Raw genomic sequence first — 12,041 nt, forward strand, 5'->3', positions numbered from 1 at the left:
AATTTATAGCAAGATTTGCAGTGTCGCCAACAGTGACCCATGTGCCTCAAGGCACTTCAGTGCTAACAGTGGGGCAAAAGTCCAAAGAGTTACATAGGCTAAGAAAAAGAGCAGTGATTATTGTATCACACACGTGTAGCTCATTGCAGAAAGGTCCTGTCGACCAGCTTGCCACATTTAAAAATTGAATTCTGAGGACTCCCTCTCGGCTTACGGCCATACTACCCGAAGATCGCCTGATCTCGTCTGATCTCGGAAGCTAAGCTGAGTCCGGCCTGGTTATTACTTGGATGGGAGACTGCCTAGGAATACCAGGTGCTTTAGGCTTTTAGCGATGCTCCCAGTATAGGGCGCACTTTCTCCCTTTTGTTTTTGTCACAATGGCTATAGATACTTGCCACACTTGTCAAAACGCTACATTATGCTCGTCCAAACAAAACGCTGGTCTCCACCCAAAACATGTTTAGTTTTGAATCGGTCTGTAATTTATAGCAAGATATGCAGTGTCGCCAAAAGTCACCCATGTGCCTCAAGGCACTTCGGTGCTAACAGTGGGCCAAGAGTCCAAAGAGTTACATAGGCTGAGAAAAAGAGCAGTGATTATTGTATCACACACGTGTAGCTCATTGCAGAAAGGTCCTGTCAACCAGCTTGCCACATTTAAAAATTGAATTCTGAGGACTGCGTCTCGGCTTACGGCCATACTACCTGAAGATCTCCCGATCTCGTCTGATCTCGGAAGCTAAGCTGGGTCTGGCCTGGTTAGTACTTGGTTGGGAGACTGCCTAGGAATACCAAGTGCCGTAGGCTTTTAGCGATGCTCCCAGTATAGGGCGCACTTTCTCCCTTTTTTTTTTTCTCAAAAAGGCTATAGATACTTGCCACACTTGTCAAAACGCTACATTATGCCCGTCCAAACAAAACGCTGGTCTCCACCCAAAACAAGTTTAGTTTTGACTCGGTCTGAAATTTATAGCAATATTTGCAGTGTCGCCAACAGTGACCCATGTGCCTCAAGGCACTTCAGTGCTAACAGTGGGGCAAAAGTCCAAAGAGTTACATAGGCTGAGAAAAAGAGCAGTGATTATTGTATCACACACGTGTAGCTCATTGCAGAAAGGTCCTGTCAACCAGCTTGCCACATTTAAAAATTGAATTCTGAGGACTCCCTCTCGGCTTACGGCCATACTTCCCGAAGATCGCCTCATCTCGTCTGATCTCGGAAGCTAAGCTGGGTCTGGCCTGGTTAGTACTTGGATGGGAGACTGCATAGGAATACCAGGCGCTGTAGGCTTTTAGCGATGCTCCCAGTATAGGGCGCACTTTCTCCCTTTTGTTTTTGTCACAATGGCTATAGATACTTGCCACACTTGTCAAAATGCTACATTATGCTCGTCCAAACAAAACGCTGGTCTCCACCCAAAACATGTTTAGTTTTGACTCGGTCTGAAATTTATAGCAAGATTTGCAGTGTCGCCAACAGTGACCCATGTGCCTCAAGGCACTTCAGTGCTAACAGTGGGGCAAAAGTCCAAAGAGTTACATAGGCTGAGAAAAAGAGTAGTGATTATTGTATCACACACGTGTAGCTCATTGTAGAAAGGTCCTGTCAACCAGCTTGCCACATTTAAAAATTGAAGTCTGAGGACTGCGTCTCGGCTTACGGCCATACTACCCGAAGATCGCCCGATCTCGTCTGAGCTCGGAAGCTAAGCTGGGTCTGCCCTGGTTAGTACTTGGATGGGAGACTGCCTAGGAATACCAGGTGCTGTAGGCTTTTAGCGATGCTCCCAGTATAGGGCGCACTTTCTCCCTTTTGTTTTTGTCACAATGGCTATAGATACTTGCCACACTTGTCAAAACGCTACGTTTATGCTCGTCCAAAAAAAACACTGGTCTCCACCCAAAACATGTTTAGTTTTGACTCGGTCTGAAATTTATAGCAAGATTTGCAGTGTCGCCAACAGTGACCCATGTGCCTCAAGGCACTTCAGTGCTAACAGTGGGGCAAAAGTCCAAAGAGTTACATTGGCTGAGAAAAAGAGCAGTGATTATTGTATCACACACGTGTAGCTCATTGCAGAAAGGTCCTGTCAACCAGCTTGCCACATTTAAAAATTGAATTCTGAGGCCTGCCTCTCGGCTTACGGCCATACTACCCGAAGATCGCCCGATCTCGTCTGATCTCGGAAGCTAAGCTGTGTCTAGCCTGGTTAGTACTTGGATGGGAGACTGCCTAGGAATACCAGGTGCTGTAGGCTTTTAGCGATGCTCCCAGTATAGGGCGCACTTTCTCCCTTTTGTTTTTTTCACAATGGCTATAGATACTTGCCACACTTGTCAAAACGCTACATTATGCTCGTCCAAACAAACCGCTGGTCTCCACCCAAAACATGTTTGTTTAGTTTTGACTCGGTCTGAAATTGATAGCAAGATTTGCAGTGTCGCCAACAGTGACCCATGTGCCTCAAGGCACTTCAGTGCTAACAGTGGGGCAAAAGTCCAAAGAGTTACATTGGCTGAGAAAAAGAGCAGTGATTATTGTATCACACACGTGTAGCTCATTGCAGAAAGGTCCTGTCAACCAGCTTGCCACATTTAAAAATTGAATTCTGAGGCCTGCCTCTCGGCTTACGGCCATACTTCCCGAAGATCGCCCGATCTCGTCTGATCTCGGAAGCTAAGCTGTGTCTAGCCTGGTTAGTACTTGGATGGGAGACTGCCTAGGAATACCAGGTGCTGTAGGCTTTTAGCGATGCTCCCAGTATAGGGCGCACTTTCTCCCTTTTGTTTTTTTCACAATGGCTATAGATACTTGCCACACTTGTCAAAACGCTACATTATGCTCGTCCAAACAAACCGCTGGTCTCCACCCAAAACATGTTTGTTTAGTTTTGACTCGGTCTGAAATTGATAGCAAGATTTGCAGTGTCGCCAACAGTGACCCATGTGCCTCAAGGCACTTCAGTGCTAACAGTGGGGCAAAAGTCCAAAGAGTTACATAGGCTAAGAAAAAGAGCAGTGATTATTGTATCACACACGTGTAGCTCATTGCAGAAAGGTCCTGTCAACCAGCTTGCCACATTTAAAAATTGAATTCTGAGGACTCCCTCTCGGCTTACGGCCATACTTCCCGAAGATCGCCTGATCTCGTCTGATCTCGGAAGCTAAGCTGGGTCTGGCCTGGTTAGTACTTGGATGGGAGACTGCCTAGGAATACCAGGCGCTGTAGGCTTTTAGCGATGCTCCCAGTATAGGGCGCACTTTCTCCCTTTTGTTTTTGTCACAAAGGCTATAGATACTTGCCACACTTGTCAAAACGCTACATTATGCTCGTCCAAACAAAACGCTGGTCTCCACCCAAAACATGTTTAGTTTTGACTCGGTCTGAAATTTATAGCAAGATTGGCAGTGTCGCCAACAGTGACCCATTTGCCTCAAGGCACTTCAGTGCTAACAGTGGGGCAAAAGTCCAAAGAGTTACATAGGCTGAGAAAAAGAGTAGTGATTATTGTATCACACACGTGTAGCTCATTGTAGAAAGTTCCTGTCAACCAGCTTGCCACATTTAAAAATTGAAGTCTGAGGACTGCGTCTCGGCTTACGGCCATACTACCCGAAGATCGCCCGATCTCGTCTGATCTCGGAAGCTAAGCTGGGTCTGTCCTGGTTAGTACTTGGATGGGAGACTGCCTAGGAATACCAGGTGCTTTAGGCTTTTAGCGATGCTCCCAGTATAGGGCGCACTTTCTCCCTTTTGTTTTTGTCACAATGGCTATAGATACTTGCCACACTTGTCAAAACGCTACATTATGCTCGTCCAAACAAAACGCTGGTCTCCACCCAAAACATGTTTAGTTTTGAATCGGTCTGTAATTTATAGCAAGATATGCAGTGTCGCCAAAAGTCACCCATGTGCCTCAAGGCACTTCGGTGCTAACAGTGGGCCAAGAGTCCAAAGAGTTACATAGGCTGAGAAAAAGAGCAGTGATTATTGTATCACACACGTGTAGCTCATTGCAGAAAGGTCCTGTCAACCAGCTTGCCACATTTAAAAATTGAATTCTGAGGACTGCGTCTCGGCTTACGGCCATACTACCTGAAGATCTCCCGATCTCGTCTGATCTCGGAAGCTAAGCTGGGTCTGGCCTGGTTAGTACTTGGTTGGGAGACTGCCTAGGAATACCAAGTGCCGTAGGCTTTTAGCGATGCTCCCAGTATAGGGCGCACTTTCTCCCTTTTTTTTTTTCTCAAAAAGGCTATAGATACTTGCCACACTTGTCAAAACGCTACATTATGCCCGTCCAAACAAAACGCTGGTCTCCACCCAAAACAAGTTTAGTTTTGACTCGGTCTGAAATTTATAGCAATATTTGCAGTGTCGCCAACAGTGACCCATGTGCCTCAAGGCACTTCAGTGCTAACAGTGGGGCAAAAGTCCAAAGAGTTACATAGGCTGAGAAAAAGAGCAGTGATTATTGTATCACACACGTGTAGCTCATTGCAGAAAGGTCCTGTCAACCAGCTTGCCACATTTAAAAATTGAATTCTGAGGACTCCCTCTCGGCTTACGGCCATACTTCCCGAAGATCGCCTCATCTCGTCTGATCTCGGAAGCTAAGCTGGGTCTGGCCTGGTTAGTACTTGGATGGGAGACTGCATAGGAATACCAGGCGCTGTAGGCTTTTAGCGATGCTCCCAGTATAGGGCGCACTTTCTCCCTTTTGTTTTTGTCACAATGGCTATAGATACTTGCCACACTTGTCAAAATGCTACATTATGCTCGTCCAAACAAAACGCTGGTCTCCACCCAAAACATGTTTAGTTTTGACTCGGTCTGAAATTTATAGCAAGATTTGCAGTGTCGCCAACAGTGACCCATGTGCCTCAAGGCACTTCAGTGCTAACAGTGGGGCAAAAGTCCAAAGAGTTACATAGGCTGAGAAAAAGAGTAGTGATTATTGTATCACACACGTGTAGCTCATTGTAGAAAGGTCCTGTCAACCAGCTTGCCACATTTAAAAATTGAAGTCTGAGGACTGCGTCTCGGCTTACGGCCATACTACCCGAAGATCGCCCGATCTCGTCTGAGCTCGGAAGCTAAGCTGGGTCTGGCCTGGTTAGTACTTGGATGGGAGACTGCCTAGGAATACCAGGTGCTGTAGGCTTTTAGCGATGCTCCCAGTATAGGGCGCACTTTCTCCCTTTTGTTTTTGTCACAATGGCTATAGATACTTGCCACACTTGTCAAAACGCTACGTTTATGCTCGTCCAAAAAAAACACTGGTCTCCACCCAAAACATGTTTAGTTTTGACTCGGTCTGAAATTTATAGCAAGATTTGCAGTGTCGCCAACAGTGACCCATGTGCCTCAAGGCACTTCAGTGCTAACAGTGGGGCAAAAGTCCAAAGAGTTACATTGGCTGAGAAAAAGAGCAGTGATTATTGTATCACACACGTGTAGCTCATTGCAGAAAGGTCCTGTCAACCAGCTTGCCACATTTAAAAATTGAATTCTGAGGCCTGCCTCTCGGCTTACGGCCATACTACCCGAAGATCGCCCGATCTCGTCTGATCTCGGAAGCTAAGCTGTGTCTAGCCTGGTTAGTACTTGGATGGGAGACTGCCTAGGAATACCAGGTGCTGTAGGCTTTTAGCGATGCTCCCAGTATAGGGCGCACTTTCTCCCTTTTGTTTTTTTCACAATGGCTATAGATACTTGCCACACTTGTCAAAACGCTACATTATGCTCGTCCAAACAAACCGCTGGTCTCCACCCAAAACATGTTTGTTTAGTTTTGACTCGGTCTGAAATTGATAGCAAGATTTGCAGTGTCGCCAACAGTGACCCATGTGCCTCAAGGCACTTCAGTGCTAACAGTGGGGCAAAAGTCCAAAGAGTTACATTGGCTGAGAAAAAGAGCAGTGATTATTGTATCACACACGTGTAGCTCATTGCAGAAAGGTCCTGTCAACCAGCTTGCCACATTTAAAAATTGAATTCTGAGGCCTGCCTCTCGGCTTACGGCCATACTTCCCGAAGATCGCCCGATCTCGTCTGATCTCGGAAGCTAAGCTGTGTCTAGCCTGGTTAGTACTTGGATGGGAGACTGCCTAGGAATACCAGGTGCTGTAGGCTTTTAGCGATGCTCCCAGTATAGGGCGCACTTTCTCCCTTTTGTTTTTTTCACAATGGCTATAGATACTTGCCACACTTGTCAAAACGCTACATTATGCTCGTCCAAACAAACCGCTGGTCTCCACCCAAAACATGTTTGTTTAGTTTTGACTCGGTCTGAAATTGATAGCAAGATTTGCAGTGTCGCCAACAGTGACCCATGTGCCTCAAGGCACTTCAGTGCTAACAGTGGGGCAAAAGTCCAAAGAGTTACATAGGCTAAGAAAAAGAGCAGTGATTATTGTATCACACACGTGTAGCTCATTGCAGAAAGGTCCTGTCAACCAGCTTGCCACATTTAAAAATTGAATTCTGAGGACTCCCTCTCGGCTTACGGCCATACTTCCCGAAGATCGCCTGATCTCGTCTGATCTCGGAAGCTAAGCTGGGTCTGGCCTGGTTAGTACTTGGATGGGAGACTGCCTAGGAATACCAGGCGCTGTAGGCTTTTAGCGATGCTCCCAGTATAGGGCGCACTTTCTCCCTTTTGTTTTTGTCACAAAGGCTATAGATACTTGCCACACTTGTCAAAACGCTACATTATGCTCGTCCAAACAAAACGCTGGTCTCCACCCAAAACATGTTTAGTTTTGACTCGGTCTGAAATTTATAGCAAGATTGGCAGTGTCGCCAACAGTGACCCATTTGCCTCAAGGCACTTCAGTGCTAACAGTGGGGCAAAAGTCCAAAGAGTTACATAGGCTGAGAAAAAGAGTAGTGATTATTGTATCACACACGTGTAGCTCATTGTAGAAAGTTCCTGTCAACCAGCTTGCCACATTTAAAAATTGAAGTCTGAGGACTGCGTCTCGGCTTACGGCCATACTACCCGAAGATCGCCCGATCTCGTCTGATCTCGGAAGCTAAGCTGGGTCTGTCCTGGTTAGTACTTGGATGGGAGACTGCCTAGGAATACCAGGTGCTGTAGGCTTTTAGCGATGCTCCCAGTATAGGGCGCACTTTCTCCCTTTTGTTTTTGTCACAATGGCTATAGATACTTGCCACACTTGTCAAAACGCTACGTTTATGCTTGTCCAAACAAAACACTGGTCTCCACCCAAAACATGTTTAGTTTTGACTCGTTCTGAAATTTATAGCAAGATTTGCAGTGTCGCCAACAGTGACCCATGTGCCTCAAGGCACTTCAGTGCTAACAGTGGGGCAAAAGTCCAAAGAGTTACATAGGCTGAGAAAAAGAGCAGTGATTATTGTATCACACACGTGTAGCTCATTGCAGAAAGGTCCTGTCAACCAGCTTGCCACATTTAAAAATTGAATTCTGAGGACTGCGTCTCGCTTACGGCCATACTACCTGAAGATCTCCCGATCTCGTCTGATCTCGGAAGCTAAGCTGGGTCCGGCCTGGTTAGTACTTGGTTGGGAGACTGCCTAGGAATACCAAGTGCCGTAGGCTTTTAGCGATGCTCCCAGTATAGGGCGCACTTTCTCCCTTTTGTTTTTCTCACAATGGCTATAGATACTTGCCACACTTGTCAAAACGCTACATTATGCTCGTCCAAACAAAACGCTGGTCTCCACCCAAAACATGTTTAGTTTTGACTCGGTCTGAAATTTATAGCAAGATTTGCAGTGTCGCCAACAGTGACCCATGTGCCTCAAGGCACTTCAGTGCTAACAGTGGGGCAAAAGTCCAAAGAGTTACATAGGCTGAGAAAAAGAGCAGTGATTATTGTATCACACACGTGTAGCTCATTGCAGAAAGGTCCTGTCAACCAGCTTGCCACATTTAAAAATTGAATTCTGAGGACTGCCTCTCGGCTTACGGCCATACTACCCGAAGATCGCCCGATCTCGTCTGATCTCCGAAGCTAAGTTGGGTCTGGCCTGGTTAGTACTTGGTTGGGAGACTGCCTAGGAATACCAGGTGCTGTAGGCTTTTAGCGATGCTACCAGTATAGGGCGCACTTTCTCCCTTTTGTTTTTTTCACAATGGCTAGAGATACTTGCCACACTTGTCAAAACGCTACATTATGCTCATCCAAACAAACCGCTGGTCTCCACCCAAAACATGTTTGTTTAGTTTTGACTCGGTCTGAAATTTATAGCAAGATTTGCAGTGTCGCCAACAGTGACCCATGTGCCTCAAGGCACTTCAGTGCTAACAGTGGGGCAAAAGTCCAAAGAGTTACATAGGCTGAGAAAAAGAGCAGTGATTATTGTATCACACACGTGTAGCTAATTGCAGAAAGGTCCTGTCAACCAGCTTGCCACATTTAAAAATTGAATTCTGAGGACTGCCTCTCGGCTTACGGCCATACTACCCGAAGATAGCCCGATCTCGTCTGATCTCGGAAGCTAAGCTGGGTCTGGCCTGGTTAGTACTTGGATGGGAGACTACCTAGGAATACCAGGTGCTGTAAGCTTTTAGCGATGCTCCCAGTATAGGGCGCACTTTCTCCCTTTTGTTGTTGTCACAATGGCTATAGATACTTGCCACACTTGTCAAAACGCTACGTTTATGCTCGTCCAAACAAAACACTGGTCTCCACCCAAAACATGTTTAGTTTTGACTCGGTCTGAAATTTATAGCAAGATTTGCAGTGTCGCCAACAGTCACCCATGTGCCTCAAGGCACTTCAGTGCTAACAGTGGGCCAAGAGTCCAAAGAGTTACATAGATTGAGAAAAAGAGCAGTGATTATTGTATCACACACGTGTAGCTCATTGCTGAAAGGTCCTGTCAACCAGCTTGCCACATTTAAAAATTGAATTCTGAGGACTGCGTCTCGGCTTACGGCCATGCTACCCGAAGATCGCCCGATCTCGTCTGATCTCGGAAGCTAAGCTGGGTCTGGCCTGGTTAGTACTTGGTTGGGAGACTGCCTAGGAATACCAAGTGCTGTAGGCTTTTAGCGATGCTCCCAGTATAGGGCGCACTTTCTCCCTTTTGTTTTTGTCACAATGGCTATAGATACTTGCCACACTTGTCAAAATGCTACATTATGCTCGTCCAAACAATACGCTGGTCTCCACCCAAAACAAGTTTAGTTTTGACTCGGTCTGAAATTTATAGCAAGATTTGCAGTGTCGCCAACAGTGACCCATGTGCCTCAAGGCACTTCAGTGCTAACAGTGGGGCAAAAGTCCAAAGGGTTACATAGGCTGAGAAAAAGAGTAGTGATTATTGTATCACACACGTGTAGCTCATTGTAGAAAGGTCCTGTCAACCAGCTTGCCACATTTAAAAATTGAAGTCTGAGGACTGCGTCTCGGCTTACGGCCATACTACCCGAAGATCGCCCGATCTCGTCTGAGCTCGGAAGCTAAGCTGGGTCTGGCCTGGTTAGTACTTGGATGGGAGACTGCCTAGGAACACCAGGTGCTGTAGGCTTTTAGCGATGCTCCCAGTATAGGGCGCACTTTCTCCCTTTTGTTTTTGTCACAATGGCTATAGATACTTGCCACACTTGTCAAAACGCTACGTTTATGCTTGTCCAAACAAAACACTGGTCTCCACCCAAAACATGTTTAGTTTTGACTCGGTCTGAAATTTATAGCAAGATTTGCAGTGTCGCCAACAGTGACCCATGTGCCTCAAGGCACTTCAGTGCTAACAGTGGGGCAAAAGTCCAAAGAGTTACATAGGCTGAGAAAAAGAGCAGTGATTATTGTATCACACACGTGTAGCTCATTGCAGAAAGGTCCTGTCAACCAGCTTGCCACATTTAAAAATTGAATTCTGAGGACAGCCTCTCGGCTTACGGCCATACTACCCGAAGATCGCCCGATCTCGTCTGATCTCGGAAGCTAAGCTGGGTCTGGCCTGGTTAGTACTTGGATGGGAGACTGCCTAGGAATACCAGGTGCTGTAGGCTTTTAGCGATGCTCCCAGTATAGGGCGCACTTTCTCCCTTTTGTTTTTTTCACAATGGCTATAGATACTTGCCACACTTGTCAAAACGCTACATTATGCTCGTCCAAACAAACCGCTGGTCTCCACCCAAAACATGTTTGTTTAGTTTTGACTCGGTCTGAAATTTATAGCAAGATTTGCAGTGTCGCCAACAGTGACCCATGTGCCTCAAGGCACTTCAGTGCTAACAGTGGGGCAAAAGTCCAAAGAGTTACATAGGCTAAGAAAAAGAGCAGTGATTATTGTATCACACACGTGTAGCTCATTGCAGAAAGGTCCTGTCGACCAGCTTGCCACATTTAAAAATTGAATTCTGAGGACTCCCTCTCGGCTTACGGCCATACTACCCGAAGATCGCCTGATCTCGTCTGATGTCGGAAGCTAAGCTGGGTCCGGCCTGGTTATTACTTGGATGGGAAACTGCCTAGGAATACCAGGTGCTTTAGGCTTTTAGCGATGCTCCCAGTATAGGGCGCACTTTCTCCCTTTTGTTTTTGTCACAATGGCTATAGATACTTGCCACACTTGTCAAAACGCTACATTATGCTCGTCCAAACAAAACGCTGGTCTCCACCCAAAACATGTTTAGTTTTGAATCGGTCTGTAATTTATAGCAAGATATGCAGTGTCGCCAAAAGTCACCCATGTGCCTCAAGGCACTTCGGTGCTAACAGTGGGCCAAGAGTCCAAAGAGTTACATAGGCTGAGAAAAAGAGCAGTGATTATTGTATCACACACGTGTAGCTCATTGCAGAAAGGTCCTGTCAACCAGCTTGCCACATTTAAAAATTGAATTCTGAGGACTGCGTCTCGGCTTACGGCCATACTACCTGAAGATCTCCCGATCTCGTCTGATCTCGGAAGCTAAGCTGGGTCTGGCCTGGTTAGTACTTGGTTGGGAGACTGCCTAGGAATACCAAGTGCCGTAGGCTTTTAGCGATGCTCCCAGTATAGGGCGCACTTTCTCCCTTTTGTTTTTCTCAAAAGGCTATAGATACTTGCCACACTTGTCAAAACGCTACATTATGCCCGTCCAAACAAAACGCTGGTCTCCACCCAAAACAAGTTTAGTTTTGACTCGGTCTGAAATTTATAGCAATATTTGCAGTGTCGCCAACAGTGACCCATGTGCCTCAAGGCACTTCAGTGCTAACAGTGGGGCAAAAGTCCAAAGAGTTACATAGGCTGAGAAAAAGAGCAGTGATTATTGTATCACACACGTGTAGCTCATTGCAGAAAGGTCCTGTCAACCAGCTTGCCACATTTAAAAATTGAATTCTGAGGACTCCCTCTCGGCTTACGGCCATACTTCCCGAAGATCGCCTGATCTCGTCTGATCTCGGAAGCTAAGCTGGGTCTGGCCTGGTTAGTACTTGGATGGGAGACTGCATAGGAATACCAGGCGCTGTAGGCTTTTAGCGATGCTCCCAGTATAGGGCGCACTTTCTCCCTTTTGTTTTGTCACAATGGCTATAGATACTTGCCACACTTGTCAAAATGCTACATTATGCTCGTCCAAACAAAACGCTGGTCTCCACCCAAAACATGTTTAGTTTTGACTCGGTCTGAAATTTATAGCAAGATTTGCAGTGTCGCCAACAGTGACCCATGTGCCTCAAGGCACTTCAGTGCTAACAGTGGGGCAAAAGTCCAAAGAGTTACATAGGCTGAGAAAAAGAGTAGTGATTATTGTATCACACACGTGTAGCTCATTGTAGAAAGGTCCTGTCAACCAGCTTGCCACATTTAAAAATTGAAGTCTGAGGACTGCGTCTCGGCTTACGGCCATACTACCCGAAGATCGCCCGATCTCGTCTGAGCTCGGAAGCTAAGCTGGGTCTGGCCTGGTTAGTACTTGGATGGGAGACTGCCTAGGAATACCAGGTGCTGTAGGCTTTTAGCGATGCTCCCAGTATAGGGCGCACTTTCTCCCTTTTGTTTTTGTCACAATGGCTATAGATACTTGCCACACTTGTCAAAACGCTACGTT

At 46.4% G+C, this 12,041-nt stretch overlaps 25 pseudogenes; all 25 read left to right on the plus strand.

The window, feature by feature from the left end:
- Positions 1-208: 208 nt before the first annotated feature.
- Positions 209-327, plus strand: LOC133567404 (5S ribosomal RNA; annotated as a pseudogene).
- Positions 328-691: 364 nt separating this feature from the next.
- On the plus strand, positions 692-810 carry LOC133566716 (5S ribosomal RNA; annotated as a pseudogene).
- Positions 811-1,175: 365 nt separating this feature from the next.
- LOC133567324 (5S ribosomal RNA) lies at positions 1,176-1,294 on the plus strand (annotated as a pseudogene).
- Positions 1,295-1,658: 364 nt separating this feature from the next.
- On the plus strand, positions 1,659-1,777 carry LOC133566530 (5S ribosomal RNA; annotated as a pseudogene).
- A 365-nt stretch (positions 1,778-2,142) lies between these two features.
- On the plus strand, positions 2,143-2,261 carry LOC133567031 (5S ribosomal RNA; annotated as a pseudogene).
- Positions 2,262-2,629: 368 nt separating this feature from the next.
- Positions 2,630-2,748, plus strand: LOC133567135 (5S ribosomal RNA; annotated as a pseudogene).
- Positions 2,749-3,116: 368 nt separating this feature from the next.
- Positions 3,117-3,235, plus strand: LOC133566368 (5S ribosomal RNA; annotated as a pseudogene).
- Positions 3,236-3,599: 364 nt separating this feature from the next.
- LOC133567061 (5S ribosomal RNA) lies at positions 3,600-3,718 on the plus strand (annotated as a pseudogene).
- A 364-nt stretch (positions 3,719-4,082) lies between these two features.
- Positions 4,083-4,201, plus strand: LOC133566717 (5S ribosomal RNA; annotated as a pseudogene).
- A 365-nt stretch (positions 4,202-4,566) lies between these two features.
- LOC133567325 (5S ribosomal RNA) lies at positions 4,567-4,685 on the plus strand (annotated as a pseudogene).
- A 364-nt stretch (positions 4,686-5,049) lies between these two features.
- On the plus strand, positions 5,050-5,168 carry LOC133565366 (5S ribosomal RNA; annotated as a pseudogene).
- Positions 5,169-5,533: 365 nt separating this feature from the next.
- On the plus strand, positions 5,534-5,652 carry LOC133567032 (5S ribosomal RNA; annotated as a pseudogene).
- A 368-nt stretch (positions 5,653-6,020) lies between these two features.
- On the plus strand, positions 6,021-6,139 carry LOC133567136 (5S ribosomal RNA; annotated as a pseudogene).
- A 368-nt stretch (positions 6,140-6,507) lies between these two features.
- LOC133566369 (5S ribosomal RNA) lies at positions 6,508-6,626 on the plus strand (annotated as a pseudogene).
- Positions 6,627-6,990: 364 nt separating this feature from the next.
- LOC133565905 (5S ribosomal RNA) lies at positions 6,991-7,109 on the plus strand (annotated as a pseudogene).
- Positions 7,110-7,473: 364 nt separating this feature from the next.
- On the plus strand, positions 7,474-7,592 carry LOC133566905 (5S ribosomal RNA; annotated as a pseudogene).
- Positions 7,593-7,956: 364 nt separating this feature from the next.
- Positions 7,957-8,075, plus strand: LOC133566157 (5S ribosomal RNA; annotated as a pseudogene).
- A 368-nt stretch (positions 8,076-8,443) lies between these two features.
- LOC133565452 (5S ribosomal RNA) lies at positions 8,444-8,562 on the plus strand (annotated as a pseudogene).
- A 365-nt stretch (positions 8,563-8,927) lies between these two features.
- Positions 8,928-9,046, plus strand: LOC133566976 (5S ribosomal RNA; annotated as a pseudogene).
- Positions 9,047-9,410: 364 nt separating this feature from the next.
- Positions 9,411-9,529, plus strand: LOC133565481 (5S ribosomal RNA; annotated as a pseudogene).
- A 365-nt stretch (positions 9,530-9,894) lies between these two features.
- LOC133567644 (5S ribosomal RNA) lies at positions 9,895-10,013 on the plus strand (annotated as a pseudogene).
- A 368-nt stretch (positions 10,014-10,381) lies between these two features.
- Positions 10,382-10,500, plus strand: LOC133567475 (5S ribosomal RNA; annotated as a pseudogene).
- Positions 10,501-10,864: 364 nt separating this feature from the next.
- Positions 10,865-10,983, plus strand: LOC133566718 (5S ribosomal RNA; annotated as a pseudogene).
- A 363-nt stretch (positions 10,984-11,346) lies between these two features.
- On the plus strand, positions 11,347-11,465 carry LOC133566516 (5S ribosomal RNA; annotated as a pseudogene).
- A 363-nt stretch (positions 11,466-11,828) lies between these two features.
- LOC133565369 (5S ribosomal RNA) lies at positions 11,829-11,947 on the plus strand (annotated as a pseudogene).
- The last annotated feature ends 94 nt before the right edge of the window (positions 11,948-12,041 follow it).

Source organism: Nerophis ophidion, linkage group LG13, assembly GCF_033978795.1.
Source record: "Nerophis ophidion isolate RoL-2023_Sa linkage group LG13, RoL_Noph_v1.0, whole genome shotgun sequence".
Classification (NCBI taxonomy): domain Eukaryota; kingdom Metazoa; phylum Chordata; class Actinopteri; order Syngnathiformes; family Syngnathidae; genus Nerophis; species Nerophis ophidion.